The sequence below is a fragment of the Coffea arabica genome, chromosome 3c (genome assembly GCF_036785885.1).
Source record: "Coffea arabica cultivar ET-39 chromosome 3c, Coffea Arabica ET-39 HiFi, whole genome shotgun sequence".
Classification (NCBI taxonomy): domain Eukaryota; kingdom Viridiplantae; phylum Streptophyta; class Magnoliopsida; order Gentianales; family Rubiaceae; genus Coffea; species Coffea arabica.
The window spans coordinates 14563260-14581180 of NC_092314.1; the positions used below are offsets into that span (position 1 = coordinate 14563260).

Genomic DNA, 17921 nt, shown 5'->3' on the forward strand with positions numbered 1-17921 from the left:
AGGAGGGGCGGCGGGGAAGGGAGTTTCGGGAAAAGGGACAGGGAAGGGGGAAGGGCAGGGGGTCATGTTGGCAGAGGAAAGGGCGGGGGTGGCCGAGGGAAAGGGCGGGAGGGTGGCGGGGGAAGGGGGTCGCGATGGCAAGGGGGGAAGGGGCACAGGGGGTTGGTGGGAGGGAGGGGGTCACGGTGGCAGAGGGGAGGTGGCGGGAGGAGAAGGGGAAAGGGAGGAGAGGGGTGGTGGGCGTGAGCTGCTGGGAGGTAACGGGGAGGAAAGAAAGAAAGAAGAAGAAGAAGAGAGGAAAGAAAAGAAAAAGGAAAGAAAGAAGAGAAAAAGAAAAAGAAAGAAAAAAAATAAAAGGAAAAAAAATTTTCACTCTACAAAAACTTCTACAAAATTTTGCACCTTACAAAAAAAATTTTCACCTTATAAAAACTTCTACAAAAGTTTTTCAAAAACTTCTACAGTACACTACAGTAAAGTTTTAGACAAACTCCCAAAAAACTCAAGTTCCAAACAGGCCCATTTATTTTTAAGAAATTGAGGCTAGGGTTCTTAGTTGTTCAATTTTACAATTTGAGGTCAATTGAGGTGTTGTTGATAGGGTTTTGTTCCATATTCTTCATCACCAAACGTCATTCTATGTGATTGAGGTAAGTTTCTACATCAATTCTTTGAGTTTTAGAAGTTGGTATTTTTCAAGTTCCTGAATTTTCGGACATCTTCTAATTTCAAATTTTTGACGAGAATTATGGATGTTTATGACCTCTAATATTCTAATTGAGATTGTTTAAGTATGATTACATGTTCAAATGTAGTAATTGATGTCCATATGGTTGATAAAAAATTAAGGTTGCTATATTGAAAAAAATTGGAAATTAGCTTTGAATGATAATGAGACATATTCATTTATGTGTTTGGCTAAGATATGGTTGGTTGGTGATGTTTTAGCATGTACATTGTTAATTAGGAGTAATTTTAATGAATTTTATGATTTTTGGGATGATTTTTGCCTAATTATATTTATTGCTAAATGTGGATTATTGTTGCTAATTTATATTTGCTATGAATATGATTGTTGCTAAAAGACACTAAATTGATCATATTTGTTGCCGATGTTAATAATTTGGTGCTTTTAGCAATTTTCTGGAATTTTTCATGTAATGTCTTATATGTCATAATATTGTACATTTTGGGGATTTGCATTGATTATTTATGACATTAAGATGTGTATGTATGATTAATTGAGCCTATTTTGATCCTTATACTTGAAAGATAATTCTATAAAATATCTACAGATACTATAATTGAAAAAAATTTTCTTAGACATTTTGTAAGAATTACATTTTGTATAATGTGTAATGTGTACACAATTTTGATATATGAAGTAATGGTCCTTTCTTTCTTAGATACCATAGTGAGAGGAAAATGATCAGTGGTTCGTGAATCCTCTTCTTCTAGTAGTAAAGAAAGCGAGGAGATGGAGGTGAGCAAGAAAGTCGAAGAAAGTGAAGAAAAGGAAAGATCACCTTTGCCTCAACCTACGCCACCGCATCAATGGGGAGCACGTCATGACAAGCTCAGCCAGAGGTTTATGATAGTGCTAAATTTTCAACTCGAAAGAATAAAAAATGGCACAAGACACATGCTAACTTGGAGTTTATCTTTGAAAAGCATGTGAGTTCGGAGATTGAGTCGGTGTACCGCATCTCTAAGGCATTCAACCAACTTGGTTGGGCACCTATTCTTAACTTGCTAACTCACTATTACCCTGACTTAGTGCGCGAGTTCTATGCCAACACTGCTAACAAGATGAGTCGCAATGGGAAGTTGGTGGACTCTTGGGTGCTCGGGACTAGGATTTACTTAAGTCGTGACCTGCTAGTACAAATATTGGGTTGCACCAACATTGGTGCGGTGGTTGATTTGAAGAAAGGGTTTGTTGCTCCCAACAAAAAGTGGGATCCATCACATTCCATGTCTCAGTTTGGTCTCGAGTACCAACCATTCCGATCTGTAAGGAAGGAGACGATAGTGGCAAGCGTCTTTGACACTTGCCGTCACCTCATTATATACATGATGGCGCACAATGTGATCCTAAAGAAGATTGATCACAGTGAAGTCCGGAAAAGCGATATTTATTTCCTAGACTCATATTTCACAACCGGAACTCTTCGTATGTTCATATTCCCCTTCCAAACATCATCATAAGTTACATACGATTGACGGCTAGAAGACGCACAACGTCGTTTAAGTTAGCATTTTCTCGGCTACTATCCTTGGTGTTCGAGAGGCAGGGGTCAATTTGGCTAGAGCCACATGGGAGACTGTTCGTCCTAGCACAGAGTTATCCGTCTGTTCACTTAGTAGCATGGGCAATGATGTGGCTCTTATTCCTTAGCCGATTCAAGAGCAACGGTCCAGGATAAAATTGGACCCTCTACCACTGCTCCACCTCCTCCACCACCTCAATCCAATTGGCAAAGGTTATTTAATTGCTTAGATACCATTGACTATCAGTTGGGGTCGATGGACATTCGCCGAAGGCGCATTGAAGATCATTTGGTCATGCCTCCACCTCCCACTGGTGACAAAGATGAAGATGATTGAAACCAAGCCGGATTCATCATACTCTTTATTTTTGTTTCCATTTTGCTTATTTTTAGTAGTTTTCTTTTTATCTGTTCTTCATAGCATATTTAACTTGCACTTATCGTTTTGTACTTGGGGACTTGTGGCAGCTCTAGTAGATACTTGGTTGTTGATTGTGGATGGCTCGTAACTCATGGTTAATCTGGATCTCAACCATTAAAATTGGGGTGTAACTTGTTCTTATTTTCTTTACTTTCTTTCCCTACATATTGAGAATAATGTGTATGTTAAGTGTGGGGGAAGAATTGTCTTTAGATATTACTTTTGTGCTTAAATGATTGAACATACTATTGGAAAATTTTCTTGTGCTTAAAATGCTGCTTCTTGGGTATTGCTGGCAGGGAGTTTCCTCTAATTGTAATGGGAAACTCTGTCAAAATTTTTTCAAAACTTTGTCCAAACTTCAACTTTTAGCCCCAAATTTTACAATCTACTTAGATGAAATTCACCAATACATGACAATTAAGTCCCTTTTTGTTTAAATTCCTTCTATTTAAGTGAGATGATTTAAGTAACTTGACAATTCGATGTTCACTCAACTTGAAAGTAATTATTATGTGATAACTATTATTATATGTGAAAAAATATATCTTGTAAAATAGGAAAAATTATGTCTACAATTTTGCATGATAATGAAATCTTTCATCCTACCTGGTTTTACATGTAATTAATTTATATAGTTGCTAAGGTTTTTTCTTCCTTGTATCTATATTCTTGAGGGGATTGTTCATAAAAAAAAATCCAATAAATTCAAATATCGAGTAGTCGGTAGTTTTCATCTAAAAATGTCAACTTTCGCATAAAAAGATATTTAGAATTAAGGAGAAATAAGTGAAATGTCGAGTAACCGGGGATCTTCAGCTAAAAATATTTACTATTGAATCAAAAGACACTTTCACTCTGTTAAGAATGAATAAAAGAAAACTAAAAGTGAATAGTTTTCTCTTAAACCTCGGAAGATCAACATGTCATTTTAAAGGAAGAAACTCTAAGCTGACTATATAGGTTTGTTATTTGTGAGAGTAGACGAGAGAGAGAGATTAACGTTGTTGGCTTAAATTTTCGGTATAATTATCTCTCTTTTATATGATATGATGAGTATTGAGGGTAATAGGAATGATTGCACAATAAAAGTTTGCCGAGTTGAGAGAAGGATTGAATTTGAAATTTACTTGATTCATCTTGCCTCTTAAATCATTATCGGGATATTGTCTTATTACTTGAGGACAAGCAATGATTCAAGTGTAGGGGAATTTGATAAGTGTTTATTATTAGTATTATTAAGTAGTATTTTGTACTTATTTTTTGTACAAATTAGGATGATTTAGGATATAACTTGCTCTTTAAGTTTATAAAATTTGCAAGTTTCATTAGAGCAACTTAATATGCAAAAAGTGGTTATATTTGCAGGAATTGAGAAAACACAAATCATCCAATCAAGTCGAATACACTTCAACTTCATTAGAGCGTGATTCAATGATAATTGGGAAAGGACATTGGTTACTCAAGACAATTATTCTTGGCGCAATGCATGGATTCAATTGAGGACATCTTGTTTTAAACCTTAGAATCGAATTGGAGCAGAAAAAACGCAAGAAAACGAAGCAGAGGAGAAAACACGACTTCGAATATGTAAGCTGAGGTCGCGTATTCCAAGGTCACGTATTGTGCTCAAATTTTCTGCAACTTGTCTTACAGCTTATTCCATTTTCACACTACTTTCCAACTCAATTCCAACGCAGAATTTCGGCTGTACATGCTCAAGAAACCTTAAGGGAGTGGAATGAAAGCTTTATGTATTGTCATTTGACGCTTTTTGACTCTCTTAACATTGTATATATAAGAATCATTAGGGAAGAGAGAAGTTACTCATTAGAAGGAGTTCTTTTCAGATTTTAGCTTTAGAGTTTAATTGTAGTCCTTTTTTGTTATTTCTAACAAGAAAATTGTGAGAACAATTAGAGATTTCATTGTACACTTCTTGTTGAAAAAATAAAAGATCATTGGGAGCTTGTTCATCATCTTGGCTAAACTTTCTTTATATATCTTTTTACTTGTGATTCAATATGTGTTCATGCAATGAAACTATATTCTTTTTTGTGATATATCATATGAGTAGCTAAATTTCTAGATATAAGGAGTAGATGAAGTTTATGACTACTTGATATGAATTGAATATGATTTACACTTGTTACATCTTGTATTAACTTGCTCATTTATGCAAGCTTATCATTTGTTGTTACTTGATCATCAATAGCAAGTCCTTAGTTGTTATTAATCAATGAAAGTTGGCAATAATGATGGAACGAAATAAATGGAACTTATGTAGTAGACTCATGAGAGTAGAGGTACACTTAAGTGGATTAACTTTGCATTTCATGAAGAATACAAGAGTAGATCTAGTAATTCACCATAAGAATAGGAAAAACCTAGTTGACGAGATTCCCCTGCACCCTAGTTTTGTTCAATAACTCTCTTATTAGTTGCAAGTATACAAGTTGCTTTGTAGTACAAGGAAGTTAAGGTCGATTCCTTGAGGAGCACTCACAACTACTAGAACTTAATCCTACTTTATAATCTAGACAAGCAACAACAATGAGGAATAAAAGCTATTCTATATACTAATGTGTAACAACTACAAGTTAATGGATGAACTCAACTAAAACACAAACCCTAGGATATGGAATTAACCAAGTGTTCTTGTCTATATTTCAAATGAGTGATTAATATTACACTACTTGTCTTGCTAAGGGTTCATTCACATAAGATATCTGAAACTCGCTTTCACGTTGAATTGCGTGTCACCTATACATGCATTTCCCTACTTTCGTGGTGAAACAACAAGCATGGTGCCATTAAACTCAAGAATGTATTAAAACCCATCTAGTCTCAACACGACTTTCGTGTGCCAAGATCCTAAGCTCCATCTAAGCTTGTTCCATCATCATCTACCAACTTTCATTGATAAACAACAACTAAAATAATTTGTAAATGGTGATCAAGCATTCACAAATGTCCAAACAAGCTTAAATGAACTAGCAAGTACAAAAGACAACATTCATCAACTCATTCCAACTAAGATCAAGAAACACAAGGCATCATCCACTCCTAGAACAAATATATTAGCTAGACATGAAAAATAAACACATGAAACATAAATCTTTGATGAATCCCAACATATATCCAACAAAATAAAGAGAAAGAGAGAAGAAAATCTTTATCCAATTGGATGAACAAGAATCTCCAATCTCCAAATTCTTCTTTGCCTTCAAAGTACCAAAATTACATCAAGAGTTCATCAAGAGTTTTTGTTAAAAGTCCTATTCTATTCTAGAGAGAGAAAGTACAAGTTCTAGTCTAAGAAAGTTACTCTCTTCCTCTCTTCTAACTTCTTCATATATCCAACAAAAGTGTCTTTTCTATTCTTCAAGAAGCTTCTTTCCCAAAAGTCTTCATCCATTCTTTCTTGACATAATTGGATATTGAAAATGACTTAAAGTTGCGAAAAGGTGAGAAAAATTGATGCTTTAGACCCAGCTAGCAGCTGTCAAGACGTCCTAGTTGTCACCAGAAAAGGAGTTGAAAAGTTGGCATCAAGTTGTGCAAATAGCGCAACTTGGAGATTTTTCACGCCCAAGTATACGATGTAGTATCCAAAGGAAATTTCACTATCCAGTGTCGTATACTGCTAAACACTCTTTTTCGAAAAAATCACTGACGAGTATCTGGTGCGATTATCTAATTTGACTCCTTCTATCTGGCGTTGTATATTTTCCCTGAGACCAGGTATCCGGCACTGTATATCTTGTCTTCCTGTCACAACCAATTTAGCAGATAAATCTTTCCATTTCACACAATTTTTCATACTTTGCTTACTACATCAACTAGTTATCACCTAATCATCATAATAGTCATTCTCAACATCATTTCAAGCCTAATTCCATTACAATCCATCCAAAATATGTACAAAATATTAGGCAAAATATATACTTGTCAACTCCTCCACACTTGAATCATTGCTTGTTCTCAATCAATTTACAAAATCTATTATGCAATGATTCAAGGTTGAGATCGCACATATACCCCATCAAAAAAAAATTTTCACGTCACCAAAAGCTAACTGCTATGCAATTGCTGAATAACCATTTTAGTTCTCATGATATTATATGGAATAAGGGTACTCATGCTTCAAAGTGGACGAACTCAGGTCAAAGTTTCGCTTTCAAATGATCACATGAATGTATGATTTTCATTACTAATGCATGTTCCAATTCCTCTACTCTTTGCTCTTTAGTTTTGTGTAATTAGATTGCAAAGGGGAATTCAATCTTCTTTCTTAGCACATTGAAATTGTCTTTTTACGTGAAAACTAACATTTGTAGATGCAGGTTCCCGGTTATTCAGCACTTCCTTACTCAAGTACCTTTTGACGCAAGAGCTAACACTTGTAGGTGCTAACGCCTGGTTACTCAGTGCTCAAGTTGTATTTATTTTGCTTTTCCTCTTTTTACACTTTTTCCTCTTTTTTTTTTTTTTCAAAGTTGCATCAAAACCAAGGAGCTACAAGTAGAGAAATGATGCCCACACTCATCATGTCAATCCCACAATTTCAAGGAATCATTTAAAGACAAATCTTCTAACTGAGCATGCACTTTTAACACGAACACCCTTGTTTCATATAATATACTTCTCTAGATTCAATACTTACACAATTGCATCACAATTACTTCCAGTTCTTCAGGTCATGAAATTTTTTTTATATCAGAATATGTGCTAAATCAACCAACAGGGGAGACATTTCCTAGCTTACTATCCCAAAAAAAATTAAGCAGCATTTTCCCTACACATGCACAAAAACTTCATGCCAACAATTCAAAATATATACCTTATGTACTTATAATTCAATCAAAAGTCCAAATACTTTACTCTACCCATCACAACTCACATAATGCACACAAAATTATACCTCCCCCACACTCAAAGTTCACATTGTCTGCAATATGAGGGACCAAAACTAATAAAGAGAGATAAAGGAAGCAAAACTCCTCTTGCTTTGACCGTAAAGTGAGTTGAATGAGTTTGAACCGTACTTCCTAACTTGAACACAACACAAACAAAGAACATTAAAAACATCAAAAGAAACTAGTAGAAAAGTAACACGACACAGGCACAAGAACTAAGTGAAAACAAGTGAAAATGTTCATTATTGCAACATCAAAACAATTCAAGAGCAAAAAAGGTCAATGTTTGTGATGCTCGGTGAAATACTGGATTGTGATTGCTATGGAAGTGAAATGTTGAATTTCTCTTCATCCTATTCTATAACCAAATTCCAACAGAACCACATGAATCTTATTCCAGAACACAATATTAGAGATTGCTAATCATAATATCACCACCTTCAATCAAATTACATGAAACCCATGAGAAATTCAGCCACTTCCCTTAATAACCCTACAGAACCCAATAAAAATTTGCAGTATGTAAACAAAAATTTTCTCACATGAAATCATTGTCACCAATAATATGCATAATATAGCAAAAGAGAATTGTCAAGTATTAATCTGAACCCTCTCATGATCATAGCATCTCAACTTTGCAATTTCATGAAAACAAAAATCTCTATTTAGCATAGCCGAAAATTGAAATCGAACAGTTTGTGAGATAATCATACCTGGAACAAGTGACTGGATGATTTGTGATGCAAATATGTGAAAATCCCTAAAAATTAACCACAAAATTTGTCTCAATTACCATGAATTCAGAGCTACAAATGCTAGGGTTCTTGGTTGACTCCTTAGATTAAACCATGTTTTTCTGACTTTGAATCCGTGGGACTGAGTCACAAATGTTGGATGAGTACTTTGGAGAAAAGAATTTGAAGTTTAAATGGCTAGAAATGAAGAATCTAAAGGTATGGTATGCAATGGGTTTGAAATTGCGAAAGTAGAAGAAGAAGGCAAATTGAGATTCATTTTCGCGGAGTGATTATAATTGCAGATCTGGAGGTATCTGGCACCGTATATACTTGTTTAGCATTAGATACTGGGCCAGATAGTGATCAGAGAATTTTGACTCTGATGCCAAGTTTTTAACAGTATCTGATGCACTATTTGAAGCAAAAGCAACTATACGGAGCCGGATACTAAACTACTACCAGAAGACATATACTGAAACTCGCACCAGATATTAGATACATATATAAGTCAGAAAATATGCTCTATTCTATCTGCTATATGAGGCAAGTATATGAGACAATAACAATTATACAAAACTGTATATTGAAAATTTTAAAAATTCTGAGAAATTAAAAAACACAAAATTTGGCTCCGCTTAGCAATGAAATGCATTAGATATAGGCTCAGTTATCTCGCTAAGAGTGTCTATGCATTACCCTTCACCTATGTTCCATTGGTACCATGCTTTCCACTCTCAAGACATCATTTCAAAAACATCTCCCAACACAAAAAATTAACACCAAAACTTATCTTTCCCACACATCAAACATGAAATAATTCATGAAAATGAATGAAAACTTCCTTATGTCCTTAGCTCATGCTACCATCTTTTGTCTTGATTCCTTGATGTTGCAACCTATAAACACAAACAAAATATTCATTAACAGGTTAACTACAATAAAATCTAAATTTCGTTGGGTTGCCTCCCAACCAGCGCTTTATTTAAAGTCGTTAAATTTGACTTATTAATTAAGCTTTTCAAATAAAAGAAGGAGGACTAAATCCTCTCCAGGGATTAAATTTCCCAGACCATCTCTTCTTGTGATAAGCAGAGCATTGTTCTCCTTTATCTAACAACGTCAAAGGTCTAGGATGATTGTTAGTTTGATGAAAATAATATTCATCAACATTGTATGGTTGGGAATTCATACCCTTCTCAATTTTACTCAATGTTTCACCTTTGACTTTATCAAATGGAGAAAAGTTCTCAACTTTCTTGATAAAAATGTCATGCCTCGATCCCTTCATGGCTTGATCATGCTTCTCATGATGACAAGGAGTGCTTCCTTCTTCTTTTTGCTCCATTTCATTAGTGGCCATAGTCACCTGTGAATCCTCTAAATTGGAGTTAGTAGAGTGAATGCACTTTCCATTAGACAGATTAAAAATCACAGTTTCACCATTCACTCTAAATAAAAGTTTACCTTCTTGTACATCAATTACTGTACCAGTAGTGGTAAGAAATGGTCTACCTAATATTATAGGTGTGCTTACATCTTTCTTTATATCTAGGATAACAAAATCTATAGGTATAACAAAATTTTCAATTTTCATGAGCACATTTTCTAACACACCTATGGGATATTTGATTGTCCTATCCGCCAACTGCAATGTAATATTAGTAGCTTTTAATTCAATTAACCCCAATTTTCTGGCAATAGATAAAGGGATCAAAGATACATTTGCACCTAAATCACATACCGCATTTGAGAAATCAATATTGCCAATAGTGCAAGGTACAGAAAAACTACTGGGGTCCTTCAATTTAGGAGGGAGCTTGTTTTGAATGACGGTACTACATTTTTCTGTTAATGCAATTACCTCATTATCCACAAGCTTCCTTTTCTTGGACATAAGATCCTTTAAAAATCGAGCATAGGAAGAAATCTGCATAATACCATCAAGAAGAGGAATATTAATATGTAGTTGCTTGAAAATCTTAAAAAATTTATCAAACTCCCTCTCTTGCTTCTCTTGCTTAAACTTATGAGGAAAGGGAATGGAAACATTAGTATTAACATTAGGAGAAACTTTAGAAATAGGTAAATCCACATCAATAACTATGTAATCTTTCTCCTTGTTAATTTCTCTTTTTTCACTCTTTCCATCTTCCTTATTCTCACAAGACACGCCAAGGTTAGGATCCTCTAATTATTTACCACTTCTAAATGTTATTGCATTAACTCGCTCTCTCAGGTTTGTTTCGATTTTGCTAGGCAACTCCCCCGGATTCCTAGGATTCAAAGAGCTAGCAATTTGACCAATTTGGATCTCAACATTTCTATACATTGTAGTAAGTTGGCACAATCTTCCCTCAATCCTCTCAAATCTCTCGGAAGTTGCACTCGCTAACCTATCAATTTTATCATTTGTAGCATTGGCTAGCTTCTCTATCGCAAGCTCCCAGGCAGGCTTAGTCTCCATATTCATAGGCCCTGGTTGAAATCCTGGGAGATTTTGTGGTCTTGGTTTGTTGGCTTGGTCCATCCATCCAAAATTTGGATGATTTCTCTATTCCGAATTGTATGTGTTCGAGTAAGGATTGTTTTGTGGAGACCGATTATAATTACTAACAAACTGTACCTGTTCATTAGTACAACTAAAATCATCATGATTTCCTCCATATATGGTACAACAAGTTACATGCGAACTCGAACTAGAACCAACATTAGTCATATGAGTATTCAACATCTTTACCACATTATCTATCTTGGCATTCAACAAATTTAAACTATCAAGTTCAAACATACCTGCCACCTTTCTAGTGTTACCTCTCTCGTTAGCCCATTAATAATTGTTCGCAACCATTTCTTCAATCAATTCATGAGTTTGGGCAGCTGATTTATCCATCAATGCTCCTCCGACTACAGCATTCATATGAGTCTTAGTAGTAAAATTCAATCCATTGTAGAATGTCTGCACAATGAGCCAATATGGAAGACCGTAATATGGACATCTTCGTTATAATTTCCTAAATCACTCCCATGCTTGGTACAAAGATTCTCCCTCCTACTGACAAAAGCTAGTTATATCCATTCTTTTTTTTTTTGTCAAAAAAATTGAGAAATATTGAAGATGCGGGGTATCGAACCCCGTACCTCTCGCATGCAAAGCGAGCACTCTACCATGTGAGCTACATCCCCTTTGATTAGTTATATCCATTCTTAACTTAGCAGTTTTTGCTGGTGGGAAATATTTATTTAAAAATAAGCAAGACAAATCTTCCCAACTTGTGAAAGTGTTAGGTGGATGTGAATTCAACTAGACTTTAGCTTTATCCCTCAATGAAAATGGAAACAAGCTCAGTTGAATTGCATCTTCACTAACACCATTCATTTTAATGATATCACAAATTTCAATAAACACAGCTATACCAGAGTTAGGATCAACAGTAACATTACCTTTGAATTGAGATTGTTGCACCATTTATATTAATGCAGGTTTAATCTCAAAGTTGTTAGCATTTTCCGTGGGTCGTGTGAGACTCATTTGCAGGCCATTTCCTCCCGATAATGCAAAATCTCTCAATAATCTTCTATTAGCCTCTTCTGTCATTTGCTCCATTAGGGGAAGTTCAATATATAGTGTCCCTTCTTGTTGATCTTCCATGTCTTCTTGTAGTGCACACCTTCTCGTTCTCCTCAAAGTCTTCTCAATTTTTGGGTCTAACGGCACAATTGTCTGAAAGGCTCGATACATATACTGCCAATAGTCAAAAAGATAAATCAAGACAACTTTTACCCAATATAAATGCAATTACTTCAACAGAAGCAATCTTTTACACCAAAAATTATATCCAAAATCTCACTACAATCAAAATCTAGATTAATAAAGATCGTTTGGTTCTAAAATTGCCGTGCTCCCCAGCAACGGTGTCAAAATTTTGACGAGATTCCCCTGCACCCTAGTTTTGTTCAATAACTCCCTCGTAGCTACAAGTATATAGGTCGTTTTGCAGTACAAGGAGGTTAAGGTCGATCCCTTGAGGAGCACTCACAACTACTCGAATTTAATCCTACTTTATTATCTAGACAAGCAACAATAATGAGGAATAAAAGCTATTCTATATACTAATGTGTACCAACTACAAGTTAATGGATGAACTCAACTAAAACACAAGCTCTAGGATATGGAATTAACCAAGTGTTCTTGTCTATAGTTCAAATGAGTGATAAATATTACACAACTTGTCTTGCTAAGGATTTATTCACATAAGGTATCCGAAACTAGCTTTCACGATGAATCGAGTGTCACCTATACATGCATTTCCCTACTTTCGTGGTGAAACAACAAGCATGGTGCTATTAAACTCAAGAATGTATTATACCTAGTCTCAACACTACTTTCATGTGCCACGATTCTAAGCTCCATCTAACCTAGTTCCATCATCATCTACCAACTTTCATTGATAAACAACAACTAAAATAATTTGTAAATTGTAATCAAGCATTCACAAATGTCCACGCAAGTTTAAATGAACTAGCAAGTACAAAAGGCAACATTCATCAACTTATCCCAACAAAGATCAAGAAATACAAGGCATCATCTACTCCTAGAACAAATATATTAGCTAGACATGAAGAATAAACACATGATGCTTAAATCTTTGATGAATGCCAACATATATCCAACAAAATAAAGAGAAAGGAAGAAGAAAATGCTTATTCAATTGAAGGAACAAGGATCTCCAAGCTCCAAATTCTCGTTCGCCTTCAAAGTGCCAAGATTACATCAAGAGTTTTTGTTAAAAGTCCTATTCTATTCTAGAGAGAGAAAGTACAAGTTCTAGTCTAAGAAAGTTACTCTCCTCCTCTCTTTTAACTTCTTCATATATCTAACAAAAGTGTCTTTTCTCTTCTTTAAGTAGCTTATCTCCCAAAACTCTTCATCCATTCTTTCTTGACATAATTGGATATTGAAAATGACTTAAAGTTGCAAAAAAGTGAGAAAAATTGATGCTTTGGACCCAGCTAGCAGCTGTCAAGACGTCCTAGTTGTCACCAAAAATGGAGCTGAAAAGTTGGCATCAAGTTGTACAAATTGCACAAATTGGAGATTTTTCCCGCCCAAGTATACAATGCGATATCCGAAGCGAATTTCACTATCCGGTGCCGTATACTACTATACACTCTTCTTCAAAAACTCACTGATGAGTATCTGGTGCGATTATCCAACTTGACTCCTTCTATATAGCATCATATATTTTCTTTGAGACCAGGTATCCGACACCATATATCTTGTCTTCCTGTCACAACCAATTTAGCAGATAAATCTTTTCATTTTCACACAATTTTTCTTACTTTGCTTACTACATCAACTAGTAATCACCTAATCATCAAAATAGTCATTCTCAACATCATTTTAACCCCAATTCAATCACAATCCATCCAAAATATGTACAAAATACTAGGCAAAATATATATTTGTCACTAGTATAGTCTAGGCCATTTCATCATGAGAGTGAGTTTTGATAACATTGGAAATGAACCCCTAGTTGAACAAGAGTAGTAACAAGAGGTAAATCTATTCACTTGTATCTTTTGTTCTATAAGTGGACTCTACACTTCTAGAGTCAAGTATTTAGTGAAATTTTTTCATTGTGTCTTGCAAGCTAATTAGTAGAAAACTTAAGTTGTAAGTAATTACAATTTCTCTTGCTTTTATTAATAGTTGGTTTAAATAATAAAGTAAGTAAGATCTTAGTACTTGTAAAAGTTACTCCTAGTTGAATCGACCCGATATATATTCTAAACTACTATTGACCTGTATACTTACAGTCAACGGGTATATTTTGGAATTAAACTTGTACTCATATTTAGAACCCATCAATGCTATCCATCTCTTTTCATTCCAACTCATTTTTAGGACATTGATCCAAACTGAACTTTTCTCCTTTGATAATGGGAGCTGCAATGGAAGAGCAGTGCTACATTCCAAATCTTTCTAAAACGTTTTCAATGTAGGTCTTTTGAGATAGACTAAGAATTTTTCTTGTTTTATCTCTATAAATCTCTATGCCAATGACATTGACATAACAGGCTTCACCCATATCCTTCATTTCAAAGTTTTGTGCAAGAAAATGTTTAGTTTCATGCAGCAAACTCATATCATTACTTACAAGAAGAATATCATCTATATATAAGAATAAAAAGATATATTTGCTCCAATCACTACAAGAAAATTGTTCATCAGTGACAACACAAAGTCATCACAGAACATACAAATATCGTCACAAATACCTTTTATTGACGACTTTTTAATCGTCACAAAGTCGTCACTAAATCCCCGTCGGTAAAAGTAAACAGTACTAAATAGTTCTCATTAGTGACGACTTTAAGTAGAGCATTTTTGACAAAAGATCAAGTCGTCAATAAAACACTTCCAGATTGTCGTCACTAATGACAACTATTTAGTGACGACCTAAAATGTCGTCACTAAATAGTTGTCATTAGTGACAACAATCCGGAAGTATTTTATTGACAAATTGACCTTTTGTAAAAAATGCTCTACTTAAGGTCGTCACTAAAAAGCACCGAAAGCCATTGTATATAACTATTTTACTGACAACAATTGTCGTCACAAATTTAGCTTAGATTTAGTGACAGTCTCTGTTGTGACAAGGAGTTTTTATTTTCTATTTTATGACAACTTTTTTTTGTCATTAGATAATTTCTCAATAGCTTAATAGTCATAATTTGGCCTGTAATCATTGCTAAATCATTGATTTTAAACAAACCATACAAATAAACATGAACGATTGATAACCAAAAGTATTTGCATTAGATTACATGGTAATAATATAGCATTCTCAAATGCCAAATTCAAGTGTACATTACCCAACTAATGCCTACAAAAATAACATTTGTCCAAAATATCACTTGTACATAAGGTACATTTACAAAAGCAATCACAGTTTAAGAAATTGAAGAACATTTAAATGAACCACTCCATGAGCAAAAGGCAATTTTGTCTTCAACATTCTTCAACCATAACCATAGATATCTTCCAAAAGCTAGTATGAATAGCATTTATCTGTCATAAAAGAGTAAAAGAAGTAGGTAAGCGGAGGAGTACAATAATAAAGAACAAGTAATGAGACTTAGATTATTAAGACAAAAATTACAATTCATTAAGAACCTCATATAATTTGGGCCCACATATTACAACACCAGCAAGAAGTTAGAAATCACAGTCCAATCTATACAAATACTAGGGTCTGCTTCCCACGCAAGGCGTGGGAGCTTGAGACCTGTTAGTAAGGTTCCCTCCCATGCAAAAGCAGTATATATTAGTTGATAAGAGCAGTTAAGTATTGATTGAAAATATCCTTGGTTAACACGCAAAAGCAATATACATTATTAGTTTATAAGAGCAGCTATGTACTGATACAAAAAATGGAGTAACGGCAGTTGATTCTGTAGTGAATATTTTCTCCTGAATGATAGCCTTTGGCTAACATTTTCTATTGAATAATAACTACAGTAGCGCGATGCGAAGGCACGTTAAAAGGCATAAATCAATATATCATGATGCATGCTTTATAGAGGGTTATAGAAACCTAAAAAGCAAAGGATAGCAATAAAGAATAATTAGGTTCTGTCTTCTTTAAAAATTGTTAAATCAATATAACTAAGGCTTTTGCTAAATTTTTACCACATCTTGACATCATCTCTCTTCTAATATACCACAGTACAGATTATCCAAATGTGAATGTTGAAGATCTTGCAATTCTTTGAAACTAATATTTGTTGCACTTAGTAAAATGCTACCAAAATCCTGCAACACAGCTCTTGAAAGAGGGGAAAGAGGAGAAACAAAGTCCGCCTGATATTTGAAGTTAACCAGAAGTTGTAGCGTCAAAGCCCAAAGTGCCCTCAGAAATGTTTATGTGATACCCATTGAAGCAAACCATTATAACAGCAGGGTAATTAAAGCAAAGTCCATGTCCCATGGAATGAATTAAAAAGAACTAAAAGAAAGACACTTACCATGTCATCCTTCGCAAGGAATGCAGTTCCGATGAAGTATACGCAACAAATCAAAGCAGCAGTGACAAAGAGGCTGCATAAATATGATCTAGCTTTTGGATCTGGCATGAGTGAAACCTGAAAAGGCAACAAATTAACTATCAGTACCCTAGAGACAGAAAGGTATCATTTCCATTTAGAGTTAATAAGAAGGTATCGAATTGTAACATCATATACAATTTCTTCAGCTATAACAAAAGTTATCATTGTCAACCCTCCCAAGTAAACTTCAGAGAGTCCAAAAAACCACTCTGGCTCCAAAATTGTTAAGGCCAATAAAAAGTTTCTGAAATCCTCAAAGATAAAGGGGACCATCAAACAAGCATTCAGAAAATGACAATTTTACAATATACTTACAGATGTAGCAATACGTCCCACATTACCAAAGGCAGCATGGCCAATATCCGGGTAAGTGTCGAGCCCAGGTTGACTGTCCAAACAGGAATGCAGGAGAATCCCAGTGTAGTAAGAAACAACAGTAAAGATAAACAGAATTGAGAGCCCAACCCATCCACCTTCTTTGACAGCACAAGTAGTTGAAAGAATTCCAACACCACAAAGAACATTTATGCCTGTGAAAAGTAAATGTACATAATTTTTATGTGTCTTCATTCACCATGAGCACATTAGTAGCTAAATGCAAAGGCAAAATCAGAATTGTCAAGGCCTTCAAACGGTTCTAGATGTTTCATGATAGTTTCTGATTTGATATTTTATTTCATTTTGCAAGGAACTGCAAGGACGAACTTCCTTACATCAGTGAAAAGGGAAAAGGATCAAATGTATAGGTAGAATATATATCTACAGATAGAAGAAAAGGATTTAGAATATTATGCAAGCCATCAAAGTTCTCAGTGAGTGAATAGATTATAGCAAATTTAGGCTTTTCTTTTTAATTTACAGTAAAGCGAGCAAGTTCATATTCCTACATCTAGAAGTTGAATAAGGACAGATTACTGAAGTACGAATCATCAACATTCACGTCAACATACAAGTTAATTATGCAGTTCCTCTGATAAATGCTTCTTTAATATTCCTGCATTTCTATGTAGATTGATGGATGTTCAATCAAATAAACCTACCATTCACCACAGCTTGTCCATATGAACTCTGGCTAGGAAGAGAAACCTCATGTGAGACCTTGGATGATTTCTTGTCAGCAGTTGCTTTTCTTAAGGAAGGCCTCCCTTGAATGGAGGGCAGCAGAGAATGTGAACTACGCCTTTATGGTGGCCGACGTGCATCTGCTACTGGTGGTAATAGAGGTTTTGCGAAGAAGGGAGTACTTCAGGAGTGTATCTTCTTGTTAATGAATAAGAGATACATGAGCTGCCTAAACATGATAACGTAGGCGTCCCCAGGAAGTTAAGACTTGGAGATGGTACACTACTGTATAAATCGATGGACTGCCTGATACAAGGATATGAGATACCAAGCATTATTAACCAGAGTTTGAACACAGTCCAAGTGAGATGACTAATGTAACCATTTCTCAAATATATAATCC

At 35.0% G+C, this 17921-nt stretch overlaps 1 non-coding gene across 1 annotated transcript; it reads right to left on the minus strand.

The window, feature by feature from the left end:
- Nucleotides 1–11457: 11457 nt before the first annotated feature.
- On the minus strand, nt 11458–11530 carry TRNAA-UGC (transfer RNA alanine (anticodon UGC)). Its single transcript has one exon. It is a non-coding gene; the product is annotated as a tRNA-Ala (tRNA).
- Between the last annotated feature and the right edge of the window lie 6391 nt (nt 11531–17921).